Source organism: Coenobita brevimanus, chromosome 70 (assembly GCF_032717465.1).
Source record: "Coenobita brevimanus isolate Jiangsu-jjx chromosome 70, ASM3271746v2, whole genome shotgun sequence".
In the NCBI taxonomy this organism is placed as follows: domain Eukaryota; kingdom Metazoa; phylum Arthropoda; class Malacostraca; order Decapoda; family Coenobitidae; genus Coenobita; species Coenobita brevimanus.
In genome coordinates this window covers 38,321,819-38,343,672 of record NC_137023.1, presented here as the reverse complement: position 1 = coordinate 38,343,672, position 21,854 = coordinate 38,321,819, and positions in this window count along the sequence as shown.

Genomic DNA, 21,854 nt, shown 5'->3' with positions numbered 1-21,854 from the left:
AAGAGATTAACACAAGAATATGGTGTGTGTCTCAAAGAAGTGCTGCAAAAAAGATACAGAGATCCGTTGTACTCTTATATTCCGCCGTTGAACTACGGGAAAACAGCAGCAACAAGACAAAATTTTCTGCCAATTAAAGATGGGCGCCGTACAGCACAGCACTTAAATTGTAGTTCACGATGAAGTACTGTAATAAACAATGTTGCCGATAAAGGTGAAAACAGCGTTACAGTGCCGTTCGCCTGACCCAGTGAAATATTATGACCTGATATTGGCCTGAGTGAAATTGATCTTTTTCCGATAAACGGATTCAGATACTTAATGTCGCTGTTTTTATTAAAAGATTTTATAGTTCTTTTAATACTGTGGTCTTCTTTAACTCGATCTTAGTTGAATAAAATCGTCCGGTGTTGACAAGAATACTTACTAGCACAATGAAAGGGCCACAGGAGATGACCTGAATACTTTCTAGGTTCCCGTGAGTCACCTTCAGTTATATAAAACCATTTGACGTTAGCATATATATATATATATATATATATATATATATATATATATATATATATATATATACACACACACACACACACACATACACACACACACACACACACACACACACTAGTGATGATGCGACTATGAAGGGTTAATGTGTGTGTAAGGTAGAATCTGTATGATGTTCTGATATTATATCTGTAAACTTTTTTTTTTCTTTTTAAGGATAGTGATGGTGGGACACTTTTTGGTTCTCTCCGTTAATGGTTTTCGTTTTATGAGTCATATTTTAAATGGCTGTGGATACTTTGTAACGTCTCTTCCTTAGCGATTTATTCTGTTTATTTTGATTTATTCTGTGTTGTTGATGCAAACAGTGTCTGTATTGAAACGATATAAATAACGTACAAAAGAGTTGGATCTGCAAGGCCTCCTATGCCACCCGCAACATGCCCATAAAAAATAGCGGTTGGAATTATTATCTGTATTTGTTATTCACACCAATTATGTGCTTGTGTAAGTATATTCATAAGGCATAGTACTGATTATCTTTGCTTCCTCGTTGTGTGGGTGGGTTATAGTGAGGAGGAATGATTTACTGAAAGACACGTAAACTAAGACACTTGTAATCTAAGACATACTGGACTATATTCACACACACACACACACACACACACACACACACACACACACACACACACACACACACACACACACACACACACCAATGATGACTAAATGAACCCATCATCCGCATGACCTCACCCCATCCCTCACAACTTCACAAGGACAGCGAAATCAGCAGTACCAACGCTAGAAACTTATGGTAGGAAAAAAAAAAACTAGAGAAAGTAAGTTATCTCTCATGAAGGTTGGCGGTGATGTGTCAGAGTTTTTGATGGGGGTGTGTGGGGTGGTGGTCAGAGTGTGAGATCTATGTACCGGTACAGCTTTAAAAAAACTAAAAAAAGATGGAGAGTTTCGTAATTATAAGGGAGAAGGTGGAAGACGAAATGTGTGGAGCAAGACGCAGGATGTGGGGAGGAAAGAAGAGTGTGGTGGAGAGGGAGGGAGGGAGGAAGAAGTGTGGAGGAAACACGGAGGGAGTAAGGAAGCAAGATTATTCAGCCCATTACTTACAGCGATGACATGTATTCCTCTTTATTCCTCTACTTCCTGACGGTTTTGTTAATCTTATGAGAGACCATTTATAGTGAAGGGGTTAGAATCAATCTCCATTGACCCCTTCACAACCAAACACGTCTCTCCAAGCTGAATGAATATCAGCTGAAGAGATCAAGAATGAAATAGAAAAGTGTGTTATTGAAGTGAAGGCAATAACGGCTCTCTCTCTTTTTTTTTTACTGTGAATAAAATCAAATGAGGGTATGAAAAAGTGAAAAATAATCTGTCATGGGAGTGCAGGGGTAAACCGCTATACATTTTAAAAGTTTTATTCCTTTACTATCTTTCAGCCCCCACGCCCCACCCCCGTCCCGCCCAGATCCACCCGACCCCACCCCGATCCACCTCACCCCGCCCCGCCCCGATGTGGATGGGGTCGGTACGAATATCCTCTGAATGATAGTTTGGAATTTTGGCCTGGAACCCCTGCCTTGGCTTAGCTGATATCGCTTGCATTCACTTTTTACCATTTTGCATTGATTCTCTTTGGCTTGGATGGGTTTTAGGGGAAATGTGATCTGTATTCGATTCGGGGCAGGGATACAGAGGATCTTTTGTGTGTGTGTGTGTGTGTGTGTGTGTGTGTGTGTGAGAGAGAGAGAGAGAGAGAGAGAGAAAGAGAGAGAGATGACCCTTTCCAATCCATTTCAATATCGCCAAATACCACTCGTTTCAAAGATGATCGTTTTTGTTAAATTACTCGTTCAGCAAATATGAGTTTCCATTCCTTTGTGACCATATTGCTTTTATCGGGCACTGTTATCTCACTTTACTTCATTTTCCTTTATTATTTCACAATTTTCGTCCACCTTTCGTTATTGTTCACATATTCTCCCATTCATTCCGTTGTCTTATTGGTTTAATTTGATCTCAATAAAGCTGTTAGTTACTCCTTTATTCAATCAGTAGCATTCTCTCTCTCTCTCTCTCTCTCTCTCTCTCTCTCTCTCTCTCTCTCTCTCTCTCTCTCTCCATTGTTACGCTACCATCTTTTATACATTTAATTCCAGTCTTCCACATTCTCACCTATTTCCTCCTACAAATCGTTTTTTTTTTTGGTATATTTTCTTCGTTCTCGTGTTATCCAAACTTGTCATTTCTCACACACACTAAACCCTCTTTTCTTTCACTCTAATTTTTTCCCATTCTTCTCACAGACGCATGTCTTATTTATTTTCTTTGTTATAGTCTTTCTCTCTTACATGTACACTCTTGCCTGTCTCCCTAGTCCCCTCCATTCTCCTCTCTGCCGTACCAATTTTATTCTCTCTGTCACAGTTTTCATTCTATCACAGTTATCAGTCTCTCTGTCACAGTTTTTCTTCTCTTTCACAGTTTTCATTCTCTGTCAGTTATCATTCTGTCTCAAGCTTCATTCTATCGCAAGTTTCATTTTCTTCGTCAGTTTCTCTCTCTCTTACAGTTTTCATTCTCTGTCAGTTATCATTCTTTCTGTAACAAGCTTCATTCTCTTCGTCAGTTTCATTCTCTCTCACACTTTTCATTCCCTTTATCACAGTTTTCATTCTCTCCATCACAGTTTTCATTCTCTCTCTCTCGCAGCTTCAGTTTCTCCCACTCGTACCCTCCCATTCTCCTATTTCACTTGCCCCAGAACAAATGGCCCCATCTCGTCCCCCACAAACTATACGTGAACTGCGATATTTATAGTGAGTTGTGGTTCCGCTCACCGCTAAAATGTAGGACACCGCGGCAATAGATTGGTTGCTAGGGAATGTTTTGGGGGATTTTCTTCACGGTTTGGTTAGATACGGTAAACTGGGACGTGTTATACTAGGGCAGATAAGGTTAGGTAAGGTTGGTCAGGTACGGTAAATTGGGACGCGTTAGATAAGGGTAGATATGGTCAGGTAAGGTTAGGTTAGATAAATTTGTCAGGTTAGGCCCGTGTAGAGTGGACTGTGTTAGGTTATTTTAAGACAGGTTTGATTTGGTTTAGTTTGGTTAGGTAAGAAAGGAGTATTTTCTCGAGGAAGGGAGCTGGTGGGTTGCGTTGGATGAAGAGGGGTTGGCTATATTATCAAGAGAGGATTGGTTACATAGCTTTGGTTAGACTGAGCGTAATTTGGTTGAATTTGATTATATTTGGTTAATTTTGCTTGTTTTGAACTGAAAAAGTTTTTGTTGTTTAGTCACACTGGGTAACCATATTGGGTTTGGTTAGGCTGTGCTTTATTGACGACGTGACGTATACTGGGTGTAGTCAGGAAATTGTGAGTTTAGTTACGACTTATTTTGTGTTAGGTTAGTTAAATATGTTAGACTGACAGAGCTATGGCTTGGTTTTGACAGAAGAGCTTAGGATAATTAAAGTGGTCGAAAAATATGTGAAAATATAACTCGTCCACATTCCGAACCACCGTGAAAACCAAACGACAAACAGAAACGCAAACTAGATGAATGGCTGAGTGGAGAGTGACAGCTTTGATGTTGCTCCTTTTATTATGCGTCTAAAACTCTTGCTGTTAATTGTGTGATGATTTTGAGGTGACTGTGGTGGTGGGACATGGGGAGATATAGGCATGTATTATTGAGGGACACCAGGAATAATGTCGGGAACACACTGAGAGCCATTTTTTAGTTTTCATAGGGCCTTTGTAACACATCTTCCACAGCAGTTTATTGAGCATATTTCATGGGATTACTTAGCCAGACAGATCGGGGTTACTCAACAACAACTCTAACATTCACATATATATTATTTTTATCTTTTTGCCATGGACATAACTTCCATCAGTAACATGCAAGAGGATACTGAACCATGACCTGCAGACTAAATCGCAAAAGAAGAGGTGTTACAGACTCTCCATAGCTGCTTAGAATGCGATGCGACCCTCACACCAGACAAGATAGTCAAATATGAAAAGTCACTCGCTAGGATGGTCAGTGTTGGAAGAAAAATACGGCATCGGTAATTTCCTTTCGGTAATCACATGTCGGTTTTATACGGTTCTATTCCTCTTATTCCACTGTAATTTCTTTTTTCTTCTTTGTTTCCTACGTAAGCACACTGTTTATCTTTTCTCACTGGTGATTTATGTATTTCTCTCTGTCTGTCTGTCTGCCTCTCTCTCTCTCTCTCTCTCTCTCTCTCTCTCTCTCTCTCTCTCTCTCTCTCGTGAGTTTTAATTTAGGCCGCTGTGCCTGTAATCTATCTGTTCATCTCTCTGCATGTCTCTTGTTATGTTTTGTCTGATGTTACTTTATCGTCAGTTTCTCTGTTATCTCATCCTGCAGGTTTTAGGCAAACAGCTTCCCCCTGTGTACTGTTATCACCCTTCACCCATTGCCACACACTCCAACGCTCCCATCTTCGCCCTAAAAATCTCAATAGGTGGCAGTAACAGGAGCAAAGGCGGTGCCGGGGACCATTATGCAGATGTGATGGGCCACTTAGCCACTGTGAACGCTGTCTTGGCCTGCCCCATAAAATAGCATATAGGTGCGCAGTGGTTGCTTGTCCAGCACACGTGTAGGTGTGGAAGTAGCAGACGTGCCGTGACCTGGCTGGAGAGGGAGGGGGGGTGTAGGAGTGAGTACAGGGTTAAGACGATGAAGGAAGGAACAACAGATGGTTGAAGGAAGGACCGACTTTCTCTACTGGGAAGGGTTATACTTCGCGCAGTATTGGATTTGAGAGCAAGGGTGTGACATTTACAACACTACCTACGCTCCTTGAGGACAGCAGCAGCGATGAATATAGTATGACATTGTATCCTGGAACCTCATCCTCCTATGACCCATATCTGTTCCTCACTGTTTCCTTTCATTCCATTCTCCTTCCACCCAGCTCCTTCGTCACTTGACTCGTCGGCATCCCTTCACTCTCAAGCCACTCCACTGTACTCCAACCCTCTCTTCAACCGATCCATGGAAGAGGAGTAGCACGACCCTTCTATACGTGTACTGTGCCGCCAGCATAATTCTCAAAAGTTTCTACACGCTTGCCTGCTTCGGATTTTTCGTTGCGGAATAAAAATATCAGGCATAACCATTAAAAAAATCTTCAAGCGTTGGCCATCCATAGTAGTGAAAAGAAAACGGTGACTTTGTATATTATTCAGCTATTGTAAGATTTCCTTTCTTCGTTCTGTCATTTCCTTTTCATCTTCATTTTTGCATATCGTGCTTCCTCCTTCTTCTTATCAGTTTACTTTCCCTGCCTTCGCCCTCTTCAAAGCACCATCAGTATATTAACGGATTACATTATTTATACGAGACCCAAGGATAATAACTCCAGTGCCGTAATTCCGCATCATATTATGTAGAGGCCCAAGCAAGACGATTTCTATGCCAGTCGCTTGACAAAATGTATGCCTTGACATCATAACAAACAATACAACGAGCAGCTCGAGAAACTGAGTCTGTTTAACGTAACTAAGCGCAGATTACAACGGATTCTGATTCTTTGCAGAACCTTCAACGAGCATAATATTATGGCAGCTGATATATACCTCACAGAAGACCGGTCACATTCCAGTACAGGAAACTGCTAAAGTATTTTCGGCAAGCGAATCCAGTTACTTGAAGGAAAGCATTTCATTTTCAATAGCTGTAAACATATGAACATAGCTACCGTTTCTTTAGTATGGTAGACTGTGATGTAGTTCTAATATTAAAGTTCACTCTAAAAAGAATTTGGTTTCCAACCTCAGCAAGATATGCCGAATAATGAATTTCTGACGTAAACTATTTCTCTCCAATCGAGGCAGCTTTCTGGTCAGATAGGATGCAGCCGCAGAACAGCCGTATGTACCGTACCTAACGTTAGCCTGTTATTACTTTTCTCTTGCGGGATAAACTACTATGGAATTTGTTTTCTGTTTGTCTTTTCCTGTAAAACTTCCACATCAGCTTTCTATCCTGTGTGGTGTTCCTTTTCACTTTTTCCAGCAGGCTTCATCTAGAGGGATTTGGTGGATGGGGAGCCTGTCTACTTTACCATCCCTGCCGTAGTCTCATACTTTGCCTATGTCCTGACTTACAACACGTGGCCTCAAAGTGACTGATAGGTCTGTTACTATTTGCTTTACTCTTTACTCCTTTATATCTCTCATCCTTTCCCACCTGTTCCTGTCTGTCTTCTCTTTCTAGGTCAATTCATCTTTCCTATTTTTCTGCTTGTCCCTCGTCTTTCATTTGCCTTACTTTTTTTCATTGCCTGTATCTCTTCCTCTTGTTGTTATTCCCTCTCTTCCCTCATGTCATCCCTCTCTTCCTGTCTCTTCCCTCTCATCCTCTCTCTCTCTCTCTCTCTCTTACCATTGTTCTTCCGTCACGCTTGTTCCCCCAATCTTGCGAGGTCTTGCTATCTCTGCTTCAGAAGTAATTCTTTCTCACTACTTGGCCACCTTAAACCATTTTTCCATTAGTCTTATGTAGGTTCATTGCGTATTTTCCACTTTCTGACCTCTTTTACTTTACACTCTTGCCTCCTTCCCTCACACTTTGTGTTTTTTCTTCATGATAGTCATTACCATACAGTTTCTTCTTTTCCTGTGTCTCACCATTATTGTTCATCTTTCAGAATAATTTTCTCCTACTTCTAAGTTTTTTCTGATAAAATCCTTTCCCTCTTCGCATTTTTCTCAAACTCGTCTGAATCCCCCCACTACCGAGATGATAACGCAACATAGTTTCAACGATGGCAAGAATTAAGTAAGCATTGTGTCACCTCCCCCAGCCTCCCCTAACCTCCCCTCACCTTCCCTCACCTCGTCACCCCTCACAGGCCAAGCCACCCTGATAAATACTCAAACTGTCCCCTCCATCTCCCCGTCCTCCGCGCAAGTAGACAATATTCCCCTGTTTTCTCCCGGGGGAGGGGGGACAGGAAAACAATGGAAAATTTAGAGGAAAAGGTGAGAGGGAAGCTGGGAAGGTGGCAGACTCGGAGAACTGGGAGAAAACAAGTTGAGTAAATTATGAAAGGACATAGTTGCTTAGGGAAAGTCAGAGGGAAAGGAAGAGGGAGGAGACGAAGCGGAAATTAGTGAAGAATGAGAGAGAGAGAGAGAGAGAGAGAGAGAGAGAGAGAGAGAGAGAGAGAGCGAGAGAAAGAGATCCTTCAACAACCCCTTTGTGGCCTAAACACCTATTTACCCATAACAAGAGTGCCATGTATGTTCATAGTGAGGTAGGTTTATGACCATAGGTTGTGCTGTATACTTGTGCTTGTGTGTTGTAAGATAGTACTAAAATTTATATTAATTTTCATCATATTGGTGAGCTGAATATACACACTAAATAATTGAATTTCAGGTCTTTTGTATAAGTTACAGACTATATGATATAATGGCGGTTGTTCCACTGCTAAATCAGGATAATATTCATGATTCTTTGACAACGCTGTTACTGCATTCATCTATCCCCCACCCTCTAACCATTCTCCACTTCCCAATCCCTTACCTTTTTTTTTTTTTTTTTTTTTTTTTTTTTTTTTTTTTTTTTTTTTTAATGCGAGGAAGAAGGAACCAAAGGCCATGAGCCCGCAGTAACAGTTCCCTCCAAGAGAAAAACAAAATACAATAGAGAGCCAAATTCAAGATCCGATCATTTTGAGATGCCTGGACACACTGCGTTTGAAAGACTGGAGATCATAGGCAGGAGGAAATACAGACAGAGGGAGACAGTTCCAGAGCTGACCTGTTGCATGAATGAAAGACTGGGAGTAACGGTTAACTCTTGCATTAGAGAGTTGGACAGAAAAGGGATGAGAGTTTGCTGCTAGACGAGTGCTACGCGCCCGTCGTAGAGGTGGAGGAATGCAAGGAGACAGTTCAGAGGAGCAGTGACCATTGAAGTAGATATAGAAAAGAGATAAAGATGCAAAGGTGCAGCAAAAACAAAGAGGCTGAAGGGAGCCAGTAAGACAAGAAGAGTTAATGAAACGAAAAGCCTTTGACTCATCTTTAATGAGAAGAGCTGTATGTGGGGAGCCTCCCCAGACATGAGACTTGTACTCTACACAGGGTCGGATAAAACCCTGTATAGAGTCAACAATTGTGCAGGGGTAAAGAAAGAGCGGAGTCGGCTTAGCACACCCAATCTCTTGGAAGCAGATTTTACAAGAGATGTAATATGATCTTTCCAAGATAAGTCCTGAGTAAATGAAACCCCAAGCATGTTCAAGGATGATGCAGGATTAATCTGAATATTATTAAACATTAGTGGGTATACCTGTGGAAGATTTTGTCGGGTTGATAGGTGTAAGAACTGAGTCTTAGAAGCATTAAAGACAACCATATTATTTTTACCCCAGTCAGAGATATGAGCCAAGTCAGACATTAGGTGCCATAGCCTCATCCCTTGTTTCTTGAAGTAACTGTTGAGATGGGCGTTGCGGGGAACCGAATGGAAAGGTGAAGGGGTGGAGTCATCAGCGTATGAGTGGATAGGGTTAGATGTACAGCTTAGAAGATCATTGATGAATAAAAGGGAAGAGAGTTGGTGATAGGACAGAGCCCTGAGGAACACCACTGTTGATAGATCTAGAGAAGAACGATGGCCGTCTACAACAGCGGCTATAGAACGACCAGAAAGGAAGCTAGCTAGCGATGAAGGCACACATGGAGGGATAGAAACCGTAAGAGAACAGTTTGGAAATTAAAGATTTATGCCAGACTCGATTGAAAGCCTTTGAGATGTCAAGTGCAATGGCAAAGCTTTCACCAAAGACCTGGAAAGAGGATGACCAGGAGTCTGAAAGGTAGATGAGAAGATCGCCAGTGGAGCGTCCCTGACGGAACCCATACTGACGATCAGAAAGAAGGTTGTGGTAGGAAAGATGCTTTAAAATTTTTCTATTAAGAATTGGCTCGAAAACTTTGAGATACAGGATGTTAAAGCAATTGGACGATAGTTGGAGGGTTGGGAGTGGTCACCCTTCTTTGGGACTGGCTGAATGAGAGCAAACTTCCAGCAAGAAGGAAAGGTACAAGTTGACAGACAAAGGCGAAATAGTTTGCTCTAGGCAGGGTGTAAGCACAGAAGCACAGTTTTTGAGAACAACAGGAGGGACCCCATCAGGCCCATATGCCTTGTTAGTACTGAGGCCAGTAATGGCAGAAAATACATCAACTGAAGAAATTTTAATGTCAGCCATGAGGAAGTCAGAGGGGGGAAGTGATGGAGGAACAGCACAGGAATCGTCTAAGGTGGAATTGGAGGAGAAAGTCTAAGTGCAGAGATCTGCTTTATCAGTAGAAGAAATAGCTACAGAACCATCAGAGTAGAAAAGAGGAGGGAAGGATGATGAGGTAAAGTTGTTAGAAAGATTTTTGACAAGGTGCCAGAAGGAGCGGGAAGAATTCGAGTTGGAGAGTTGAGAGCATTTAGTATGGATGAAATTATTTTTAGTAGAGCGAAGAACAGACTTAGCACGATTCCGGGCAGAAACGTAAAGATTATGTGATTCAGGGGTGGGTTGGCTCCGGTACCTTTTGTAGGCCTTCTCCTTGTTGCGGACAGCATTAGAACAAGCGTGATTAAACCAAGGCTTTCTTGCTAGTCAAAGGATATGAGAAAGGAATGTATGCTTCCATGCCCGAGAGAATAACCTCCGTAATGCGCAAGGGCACACTCAGATGGCTCACGGCCATGGAAGCAATAATCATTCCAGGGAAAATCAAAGAAGTACTGCCTGAGGGCCTCCCAGTCCGCAGCTCCAAAATGCCAGAGACGACGTTTCCCTGGAGGGTCCGCAGGCCGTACTGGAGCGATAGGACAGGTTAAGGTAATAAGGTTGTGATCGGAGGAGCCCAACGGAGAGAAAAGATTAACAGAGTAAGCAGAAGGATTAGTTGTGAGGAAGAGGTCAAGTATGTTGGAGCTCTCTCCAAGGCGGTCAGGGATACGGGTAGGGTGCTGTACAAGCTGCTCTAGGTCATTAAGGATAGAAAAGATGTAGGCTTGTTCACCAGGTGGATCCGTGAAAGGAGAGGAGAGCCAAAGGTGGTGGTGAACATTGAAATCTCCAAGAATGGAGATTTCAGAGAAAGGAGAAATGGACAGAATGTGTTCCATCGTAGAAGTAAGATAGTCGAAGAATTTTTGATAGTCAGTAGAATTAGGGGATAAGTAAACAGCACAGATATATTTAGTCAGAGAATGACAGGAAAGCCGAAGCCAGAGAGTGGAGAATTCAGAAGAATCAAGTTCAGGAACACGAGAGCAAGATAAGTCGTTGCGTATGTATACACAACAGCCACCTTTGGCTTTGAAATGAGTATAGAGAAAGTAGGAGGATACAGAAAAGGGTTTGCTGTCAGTTGCCTCAGACAGCTGAGTCTCCGTTAGAAAAAGAAGGTGAGGTTTAGAGGAGGAGAGGTGGTGCTCAACAGAGCGAAAGTTAGATGAAAGGCCGCGAATGTTGCAGAAATGAAGAAGAAGAGAGTCAGACAGTGGTTCCAGGCACCTCGAGTCGTCACCGGGAGAGGGGCAGATGGCGGGGGCATTTATGGTCCCCCCCCCCCTGGGGACTCCGAGGCTAGGTGAATTGACGCCATTTTGGTAAATTTTGAATAGGAAGTGTAGTGTGTACTGTGCATGTAGTTTGGTGAAGATAGATAGAGAAATTTGTACTGGAGAGCATGCTGGCCTACTCTCTGTGTAACTGAGACACTGAAAAAGTTCAGCAAAGGGGGATGGTCAGGAACTAGTCCTGAGGGCTGATGAAACGGGAGCTCCAGCACTCCCTGTCATCAGCTTTCCATCCACCTCGGGAGTACTGCCCTGCTCGACTGGTGCTACAGTCTACTCCTCACTGCTACAGTCTACTCCTCACAGTCTACTTGTCTTCCCTACTTGTCTTCTTTCACTCCTCAAGATCCCATCCTTCTCCACTCCACTTCCCTATTCATTCAGTCTACCTTCCACACCTCTCACGTCATGACCACCACAGTACCATTCCCACCTCCCCCAACATACATATATCAACGTTGCATCTTTTCTGCACCTTCTCTCCCTTCTTTGGCGACCTTGAACCCAACGTCACTCCGGTGTTACACCCTCACTTCATCACTCACGTTACTCCTACTTCCCAAACCTCATTTCCAACTGAGTCTTTCCCCTCACTTCTCCCATACCCTATTATATTAACAGCGACCCCTACCTGACCTGCTTATTATCCAGCTGGCGCCTTATTTCCTGCTCTTGTGCCCAACCCTCACCCCGTCACCCACTTTACGTGCTCCATCTCCTCCCTTCACACTCCCCAGCTAATCCTACACCCCTCCACAATAACCTACGTTTCCTACCACCACGATCCCCAACAACCACCCCAACACTGCCTCCACAACCCCAACAGCCCCCAGCAACCACCCCAATACTGCCACCACAACCCCCAACAACCACCCTAACACCGCCAACGCAACCCTCAACAACTATCCAGTCATTGGTACCACAACCCCCAACAACTCCCAACAGCCACCCAACCACTGCCACCACAACCCCTAGCAGTCCCCAACAACCACTCCAACATCATAACCCCGAACAATCCTTCAGCACACCGAGGCGGCCCGACAGGTAGGCTAAAATTTTCCATCATTAGTCCATCGGGGAAACTAGCCAGGTAGTCCCACTCTCCGCTCCTGAACTGTATTTTATTGAGGGCAGTAAAAACATGGAGGGATATGAGTATAAATTTATATACGCGTGTGTTGCAGGTACGGGAGCGCGGGAGTCGTTGTTTATTTATTATATTACGCAGTGTTGTATTACTGGGGGGAGGGGGGAGAATTTAGCAGCGAATGAATACTGGCTTTTGTGAGTGTTTTTTTTTTTTTATGTGTCCGACTCTGGGCATAGGCTTCAGGAACGGTAGGTGTGACTAGGCCCGTGAATATACCTAGTATATTTATAGGTATAATCTCGTACAGTATTTTTTTTTTTATATATGAGATGGAGGGATGGGGTGGAAAGGTATATGAGAGAGGGAGGTGTGAGTTGGGAGCAGAGCAGTGAAATGGCGGGGGACAGGGCGACTTGGAGGCGATTTGTTTGTGGCCACCCCAAACGGGATTGAGGCATCTGGCAATATATATATATATATATATATATATATATATATATATATATATATATATATATATATATATATATATATATACACACACACAATCATAATCACAAGCAGAAATATCCAGCTGTCAAGGATCAAATAATTCCACGCCTCCATCACCACATTTCCTGGCCACATAGAGATAATGCTGAAAACCGCCACTGAAGCCAACACAGCGCGTCCACATCAAAACACCCACAAACAGAAACAGAAACTCAGCCAAGTAAAGGAGATAGGAGGGAAGACTCACAGGTCCAAGGCACAGAATCACCACAGATCAGCCTACAAAGCCCACATGATGTGCCATAGAGACCTCACATAAAGGGATCTATACCGATCCCGCATGAAAACTCCACGTATCCCCACACAGAGAATCCATTTTAAAAATCCACATACATCGCACGTAGAGAATCGCCACGTACACCCCACCCTCAGAATTAACAGTGAAGGTCCACATAGAGGCTCTTTTGTACCCACAGCCTCTCTTTCTTGTTCTCTTTATATTAGCTCCTATTTTACGTCCTCCCATTAAATTTAGCTTTTCTCTAATTTCTTCCTGCCAACTCACCTTCTGTGTTTTTCTGATCCTCCTTACACTATCTCATATTACCTTCTCTGCGTGTCGTATGTTTTTCTCCCCTTTATTCCTTCTGATTCACAATCTTCATATTTATGCTCGTTATTTTATCCATTCTATTAGCTGCTCCGTCTTAAGTTTTTCTGTCTTTACTCCCCTCTGACCCTCCATCTCTGCTACGCTAGCTATATTATCTCCTCCAATATCCCCTCCTCCATCCTGTGCTATTCTGCCATTACTTCCCTCTTGCCCTGCATCAGTCTTTACTACGCTCGTTATCTTATCTTCTTTATTATATCCTGTCCTCCTTGCCGTGGGATATTTACTCCTTTCTTCCACCTCACCCACTGCCTCGTGTCTGTCTTATCCTGTGTGTTATTGCGAACATAAATATCGATCCAAGTCGATACGATAAATACAGGAAAGTGAGCAATGACTTTCGAAAACTAGTAATGCAATATTCGGAGGCCAACCAACTTTTCAGATTATTATGTAAGAATTTCATATATTTGCCTAAAAAAAAGATCCATATTATTGTTCGTAGTTGTATCTCACCTGTCCTATCCCGCGGTGCTCCTATTCCACCTGTGTCACCTTCCAAACGGGGCTATAATTACTGACAACATAGGACAACATTATTGGATCCTGCCAGGCTAAAGTTTCCACCCTTGTGTCATTATCGGTTTTCTATATGACGGCAAACATATGCTGGTCTTGCACTGCTTCCGCGCTGCCCATCTCCCCACCTCCTTGCTAAGTGGTGGTCTGCATGCCTCTTCTCTGCCCTTTTTCTGCTCCTCTCTTGTCCAGTTCTCTCTTCCATTATTAATCTCTCCAGTTTCTTCACTTCTGGCATCGTATGCACTGATTTTTCGTAATTTTCAGTTCTTTCTCCTCTTTTCTAGTCCAACCTCTTCCGTTTTCTCTCCCCTCTTTCGCTGCCCCACCAACCTTCATTTCTTCCTGTCTCGAATCGAGTTTACCGATTTTGTTTCATCCTCTCGCAACTCTAGAAGTAAAGTGAAAGAAAATATAGAGGTGAGATGGATTAAAGGATTGAAAGAGAGACTGAGAAGAGAGGAACTCTGACACATATATAAATACATATATGTATGTATACAGGTATATGTTTGATATGTCCATATATGTAAACAGAGAGAGAGAGAGAGAGAGAGAGAGAGAAAGAGAATAAATTGGCCTACTAGATCATTAAATTACACGGTAAATGATTTACAGAAATAGAAACAAAATAAATGAACAAATGAAAGAGAGAGGAAGCAGGAAGCGATGTATATCAGAGGGGAAGAAGGGTGGAGGAGGGAAGAGAGATGAAATGCAGGAGATAGCAGAGAGAAAGAGAGAGAGAGAGAAAGAGAGAGTTTATCGCCAATTTTGTGCCTCTATTTTTATTCCCACCAGTGCTAGAAGTAATTGTTTTGTTATCATTGGCCATATTTTACATTCGTGTTATTTGGCATGTGGAAATACAATACATGAAAGGTTACTGAGTTGTGGAGTGTGGCGGACCTTAAACACCTGCCTGCTTTACACACCTATCTGTCTTACACACCTTCCTGCTTTACGTACTTGCCTTCTTTTCACACCTGCCTGCCTTACTCACCTGTCTGCTGTACACATTAGCCAATTTAAACACCTGCCTGCCTTACACACCTGCCTGCTTTACAAATTTTCCTGCCTTACACATCTACCTTTTTTACTTAACTCCCTGCCTTATACTCCTTTCTGCTTGACACATCTGCCTGTCTTACACACCTGCTTGCTTTCTACACTTGCCTGTTTATAATATTCGTTGTTAGATAGTCATTGTGCACTTCCCTTATTTACACACCTGTCTTGATAACACCTGCCCTGCTCTACCCATTATCTCATTACAATAATAAATCCTTTTATCACTTGTTTTGACCTCAACTTCTTCAGGTCTTTTTCTCTTTTCTCGTCGCCGATCACTCTCTCTCTCTCTCTCTCTCTCTCTCTCTCACACACACACACACACACACACACACACACACACACACACACACACACACACACACACACACACACACACACACACACACACACACACACACACACACGTGCGTCAGATTGCCCATAACCAATCGCCGTTTTAATTTCTATTTAGCCAAACTTTGTGCCAAAAACATTTGTTGGGTGCAGCACACTGGTCTGGGGGGAGTGAGGGGGGGGGAGCTATGACAAGTGTGGTGGAGGAAGGGGGATGGACGAGAGAAGGGGAGGAGAGGGCTGGGCAGTGTTGTCGGGGAGGAGCAGGAGAGATTAGAGACGGGGAGGGGAGGAGTGACTAAGGCCAGTGTGATGGAGGAGGGGGAGGGAAGAGAGAAGGGGAAGGGTAACTGTAGCCAGTGCGGTGAGGGGAGAGGGAGGGGAGAGAGGAAGGGGGGGATGAGAAGAGGAGGGGTGATGTGGCTGCCATGGTCATTGTATTGTGGGGAGAGGGAGAAAAGAGAGGGGAGGGGTAGCTGTGGTTAGTGTGGAGGGGGAGGACGAAGAAAGAGAGGAGAAGGGGACTTACGTACTTGCCCATACGTAGGATGGGAGGGGAGAGTAAGAGAGAGAGAGAGAGAGAAGTGGAGCTCTCTGTCAGAAGCAGGGGGGCAGCACAGTGCAGGGGAGAAAACACGGAGGGGAGGAGAATATGTCAGAGTGGATGGAGAGAGCACACAGGGAGGGCAAATATAAAGTCTTGAATGTCATTTCGTGTTATTATTTACTTTTCTTTGCCGCGTGAAATGCCTCAACAGTCAAAGGAAGTGAAACTGCTTTACCATCAAACACAGTCTTAGGGTGCGTAATACAGAGAGATGATAACGCTGTCTCTTTGGTTCTTGTTGTGTTTCCATGATATGTTTTGTTTCCATGATGTGTGTTTGGTTGTCATCAGCCTCCAGCAACACAGTGGCCTTTTTATGGACCCATTCAGTGTGTAGCCTCTAGAGTGATCTGCTTATCCGCCACCGCCCCTTCCACTCCAACACTTCCCTCTCCCCCTTCCCTCCACTCCCCTCTCCTCCTTCCCTTCACAGCCCTCTCCTCCTTCCCTTCGCTCCCTCTCAACACTGCCCTCCATCCCTTTCCTCCCACCTCCATTTTCTTTCTCAGCGTATATTTTCCCGCATAAGCGAAAAATATTTGCTCGTTGTTGAAATAAATATAATGTTATCACAGCAGCCTTCATTGGATTTCTCCTCTCCGGGAAAATACCGATAGTTTCAAATTTTACCCATTGTTTGGAAGCCGAACGAGAAACTGAGAAATGCCTAGCCCTTCAACAGCGATGGTGCAGTATAGAACCTTACCTGAGGATGCTTTCACCGGAATTGGATGACCAGGAGTTGTGTTTCCATGTGTTCTTGTGAATATTCCCAGGACAGAAAGTAAATGGCGGGTTTGGCAAAGAAAAGGTACAAAGAGAGGCGAGGAAGGAGAGGGGATGAAAGAGAACGCTGAGAGGAGATATTACAGACTGTGGCGGAAGGAAAAGAGGGAGCAAACAAAAGAACTAGATAAAGATACAATATAAGAATGCATAGAAAGGGTGATGAAGGCGATGCTGATGGGAAGAGGGGGAGACAAAGCCCTGAAATGGTACAAGGGGAACAGACAAAGTGAGATAATATATAAGGCAGTGAAGAAACCCCAGGTGTGAAGGACAGCATCTTACACCACAAAGGAACCCACACACGAAAGCAATGAGCTCTCCTTAATAAGCTTACTTGAGATTACTTTGCCATGACCCTGAGTAATTATTCATGTAACCCTTCACTACGACGGTGTGTTTTGTACTTGGTTCTGCTCAGGTGCAGTGGCAGGTGAAGTGAGAGTGAGATGTGTATAATGGAGGTGATGAAGTGAAAGTAATCTTGGTTGTAGTAGGGAAAGTAAATTAAACTGACACCATAACCTGTTGCAGAGCAGAAGAGGAAGTAATAATGGGAGGAAAGGAGCGAGGAAAGTAAGGAATTAGTTTTCTGGGAGAGAGGAGATGAAAGATAAGTAACGGTTGTAATGGACGTGGTAGTAGAAGAATAGGTAAAAAAAATCGAAATTCGGTAACTGGAAATTGAGAGAGAGAGAGAGAGAGAGAGAGAGAGAGAGAGAGAGAGAGAGAGAGAGAGAGAGAGAGAGAGAGAGAGAGAGAGAGAGGCAGAACGATTTTGCATTGTACTGAACTGTAAGAACGAAGGTATCTGAATTTTGTATATGTTGATGCTAATATTTACAGAAAGAGGTGTTACGAAGCTGTGAGTAAAGAAAAACAGACAGATCTTGTTTTTTTGGCAGCTCAGTATGTAATTTAGAAGATGATTTTGGTGTCAGGTGGTGAAAGTGTCAGTGTGATTCAGTGAGAGCTTATACATCAGGATCCACCCATTCACCTACACCACCCACCCACTTACACCGCTCCTCCACCTACACCACCCACCCACCTATACCGTTTTTCCACCAACACCACCCACCCACCTGCATCAACCACCCACCCACCTACACAGATCTCCCACCTACACCACCCGTCACTACCCAGCCACCTACATCGCTCTCCCACCTACACAGCCCACCCACTTACACCACTTTCCCACCTACACCACCCACCCACCAACGCTACTCTCTCACCCACACCACCCTTCCACTATATTGGTGAACAACATCTTGGCTGGGGTGTCATACGTGTGGATAAGATGGGGATAAAGTAATGGAAATCGAAATAGGTTCCAGACTCCGAGATGGGTTATTTTAGCGTGTTCGAATTCCCCATATGTTCCGAAACCTTTCTCCGTTTTTATCTCCCTGCCCTTTACCTCCCCCCGCTCATATATTCCTCAGTACACTCTTCCTCTGCTCAGATTGCCAGGGTCACCAAAAAACTACCTTCATCATCATCATCATCGTCATCATCATCATCGTCATCATCATCATCGTCAACATCACTATCCTCATCAACCTCCCTTTTTTACCACCGAAGGACAGGAAATAGAAAACATAATAATTTTGGGACCTATATCCTGGCAGGGTTTTAGGACAGCATAAATCAGAAGTAGAAAAAAAAAAAAAGCCGAACCACTTCATTATCATTATCAGCGGGGGAGACGCGGGTGACGGGAGGGCGGAGTAGTTTTTTGCAGGAAATTTTTTTTTGTACTTGTCAGGAGTCAAGTTTTTACCGAAATGATTTGTAGTGCTTAGTCAGCTGTGTGTGTGTGTGTGTGTGTGTGTGTGGTGAGAGAAGGAGCTGAAGATAGCCACCGAAAGATATAGGAGACAGTGAGTGGGTGGGGCAGGAGGGCGGCGGTGAGGGTGGAGATGAATAATGGAAGGCATAGGGCATAAAGTGGGACTGATAGACTGTGGCAAGACCAGGGTACGACGCAGAGGATGATGAAGGACGAGGAAGTGAGTGTGGTGGTATGAGGTGAGGAAGAGAGTGAGTGGAGGGGGTCAGGGTGAGTGCAGCAGTGCGGTATTTGACGAAGGGGTGAGTGGTGATGGAGGGAGAGAAGAGAGGGAGAGGATCAGGGAGTATGTGACACTGTGAGAGGTGAAGGATGGGGGCTAGTGATGAGGAAAGAAAAGAGAGAGGGAAAGGAAGAGGGAGAGGGTTAGCTAGAGTGCAGAGTTACGAAAGGAGAGGGAAAGGTGAGAAGTGAGAGAGGAGGGAGGTAAGGGAAGGTGAGTAGCATTGTGAAGTGAAGAAACTTGTTTGATACGAAGGAATAGGTGAGAGGCATGGAAGGAGGAGTTAGAGGGTTAGGAGCGTGCGTGAAAGAGCTTGGCTGCAACCTATTGTTCTCAGAGAGGTCACCACCGCTTTCTCGTGTGTGGGTCAGGCAAATCTTCTACAGTAAGTTCTTTTCATATTTACAGTATATTAACTACTCTGACTGCTCGCTTGACAGTCCTGATCTCGGTGCTGCTTCCTTATATAAAATATTATGGAATGAAATTGTTAATGAATTCATACATGCACATATGCATACCCCACCATGAGTATACACGGCCATATATGTGGTAATAGCAAGACATTTGCATATACACCAAGAGACTTGTGAGGTAGCTGTTGAACTGTGGTTCTGGGTGCTGGTAGGGGCATGCGAGGCGTTGTGGGTTGGGGGAGAAAGGTCAGAGAGACAATGGTAAGAGGAGAAGTGAGTGAGTAAAAATACTCCAGATTCGCTTTGTCTTGCCCTGAACCATATAAACAGCCCGTACTGGCAGCTATTAAGCAAGGTTTTCTTGCTAGCAACACCAACTTTGGATCCCAGAGGTCAATCGTTTACAACACTAGGCTGAGATTCACTTGAACAACAACATATTCCTAATGAAAGTGAATGCAGATAACTCGTGAGAGCATTGGCAAGTAAATACCTGCGTTCACCACCACCCTCCAGCCTATTATAACCATCTCCTTTATTTATATTAAGCTTGTATAAATCGCTTTAATTAGATACATTGTCTCTCCATTCCATTTTATATCTTAGTTAATTCCTCTTCAGGCGCTGCTCATTAAGACAGATTATGTAGAGGAGTAAGGGGAGACGAGGCACGGCGAAGGACACGATCTGGGGTGAATAAGGTTGATAAAAAATGTTTGAATCCGATCTTAAAAGGAACAGTACGTGATTTTATCTGGGTCAGGTCGGAGAGAGAGGAGGAGGATGGGAGGAAGGGAGGATGCTCAGTTTATTTTCTCATATTTTTTGTTGTTGATTCCTTGTTTCGCCCTGGGAACTTCACAATAGGGGATGGCATTGCCAGAGGATTTTTCAAGTTTTCTCTGTTAATACATCTCTTTTGCTTTCTCAGGCATTTTTCTTCTAGTGTCAGCTTTCTAACCTATAGTGTGTATTGTGCAACATTTTCCAGTGGAGCTGGAAATACTCCTCAGGAGTGATGGGCAAAGTATAGAATAAGATAGGGAAGAGGAGCGAGTGGCAGAGAACAGGGTTTGAAGGAGCAGATGAGGAAATATATTCGTATGGATGAGGAGTGGTTGATTAATCTAAGAAGTGGATGACGTAGGAGACTGATCAGAAGACACGTAAGTGGGCAGCATGGTACAGTAGGGAACAGAATGTAATATACTCGTAGATGAGGAAAAGAAGGACTCCAATATTTGTAATGGATGGCAGAGGAGGATAAAGAAGCAGGAGGAGGAGACGTGCAATGGAGAAAGTATACTGAATTTGAGAGGAAAGACAGTAAGAGCTGAAAAGCACCTGAAAAATAAGAAAAGATTACTGTACAAGGAGAAACAGCGGTGAAATATTAAACTTCAAATGAAGCATACAGTATATACCATTGGGTAACACAGAAGAAAAAAAGAAAGTAAAGAGTTAAGAAGAACACGGAGTGAGTGAAGGAGCTGAGAGGGAGGACCTAACAAAGGAACTCCTAGCTTGGACAACGAACTATTTTGTGTGTAAGAGTGGGATCTTGAGAGGACAAGGTGGAGGTGGAAGGGTAAACATGGTATCTATGTGTGTGTGTGTGTGTGTGTGTCTGTGTGTGTGCGCGTGCACACGCACACGCGCGCGAGATATCTGCTTGAACCACTTCAGATTGTTTTTGTTGAGTTATAGTAGAAATGTCCCAACAGAAAATAGCTTAGGTCTCCCTTCTGCTTTCCTGTGTTTCTGAATCTGCTTCCATTTTCACATAGTCTGTTATCATACCCGTTATTTTCTTCTATCCCTTTTTTCCCTATATTTCCGGTTAGTTCTTTCATCCATAATTATTCATACTTTTCCTTCATTTACATAATGCCCCTGAGGGTATTCTCCATCATCATCGTCATCGTCATCACCATCAGTCATCAATCATCATCATCATTTGATGAGCTAAAATCCTGGTTCATCGATGAGTACGATTAGCGGTGCATAGGTTTATTTTAGGTTCCAATATTCAGTGTTTTTTTTTTTCCACGCTCCAGCAGTATGAACGCCAGCCAACTTATACACACATTACACAGTTTCAATATTCATAGTGTTGGAGCGAATTCAGTCGCCAAAAGCGCTTTACGGAAACGTCAGAAACATCCACAACACAATTACACTCGCCAGTCATCACCACACACAGCGCTGCCGACGTTCAGCACAATAACACTGCACACACAACGTTGCCAGTGCTCAATAACACTGCTCGCTGAAAAAGAACGTGATATTAAAACAGATTTCACGATGGCTTTGAGATTTTTGCCTTTATGTTTCTCCCAGTGAATGAATTTTTGTATTACACTGATGTTTCGATGATAGCATGCTTTTTTTATTGACCCTTATTACGAATATCAAAGGTTAGAAAGAGAATTAAACATATGGAAGGGAGGAAATGAAAGTAGAAAGAGAATGGAGAGAAACTGTGTGTGTGTGTGTGTGTGTGTGTGTGTGTGTGTGTGTAATTCACCGGGTCGGTCATTATCACTTGATGGTCGTGATCGTCAGCTTTTTACCCTCCCGGAAGGGAGCTGAGAGCTCATGTAGTCCG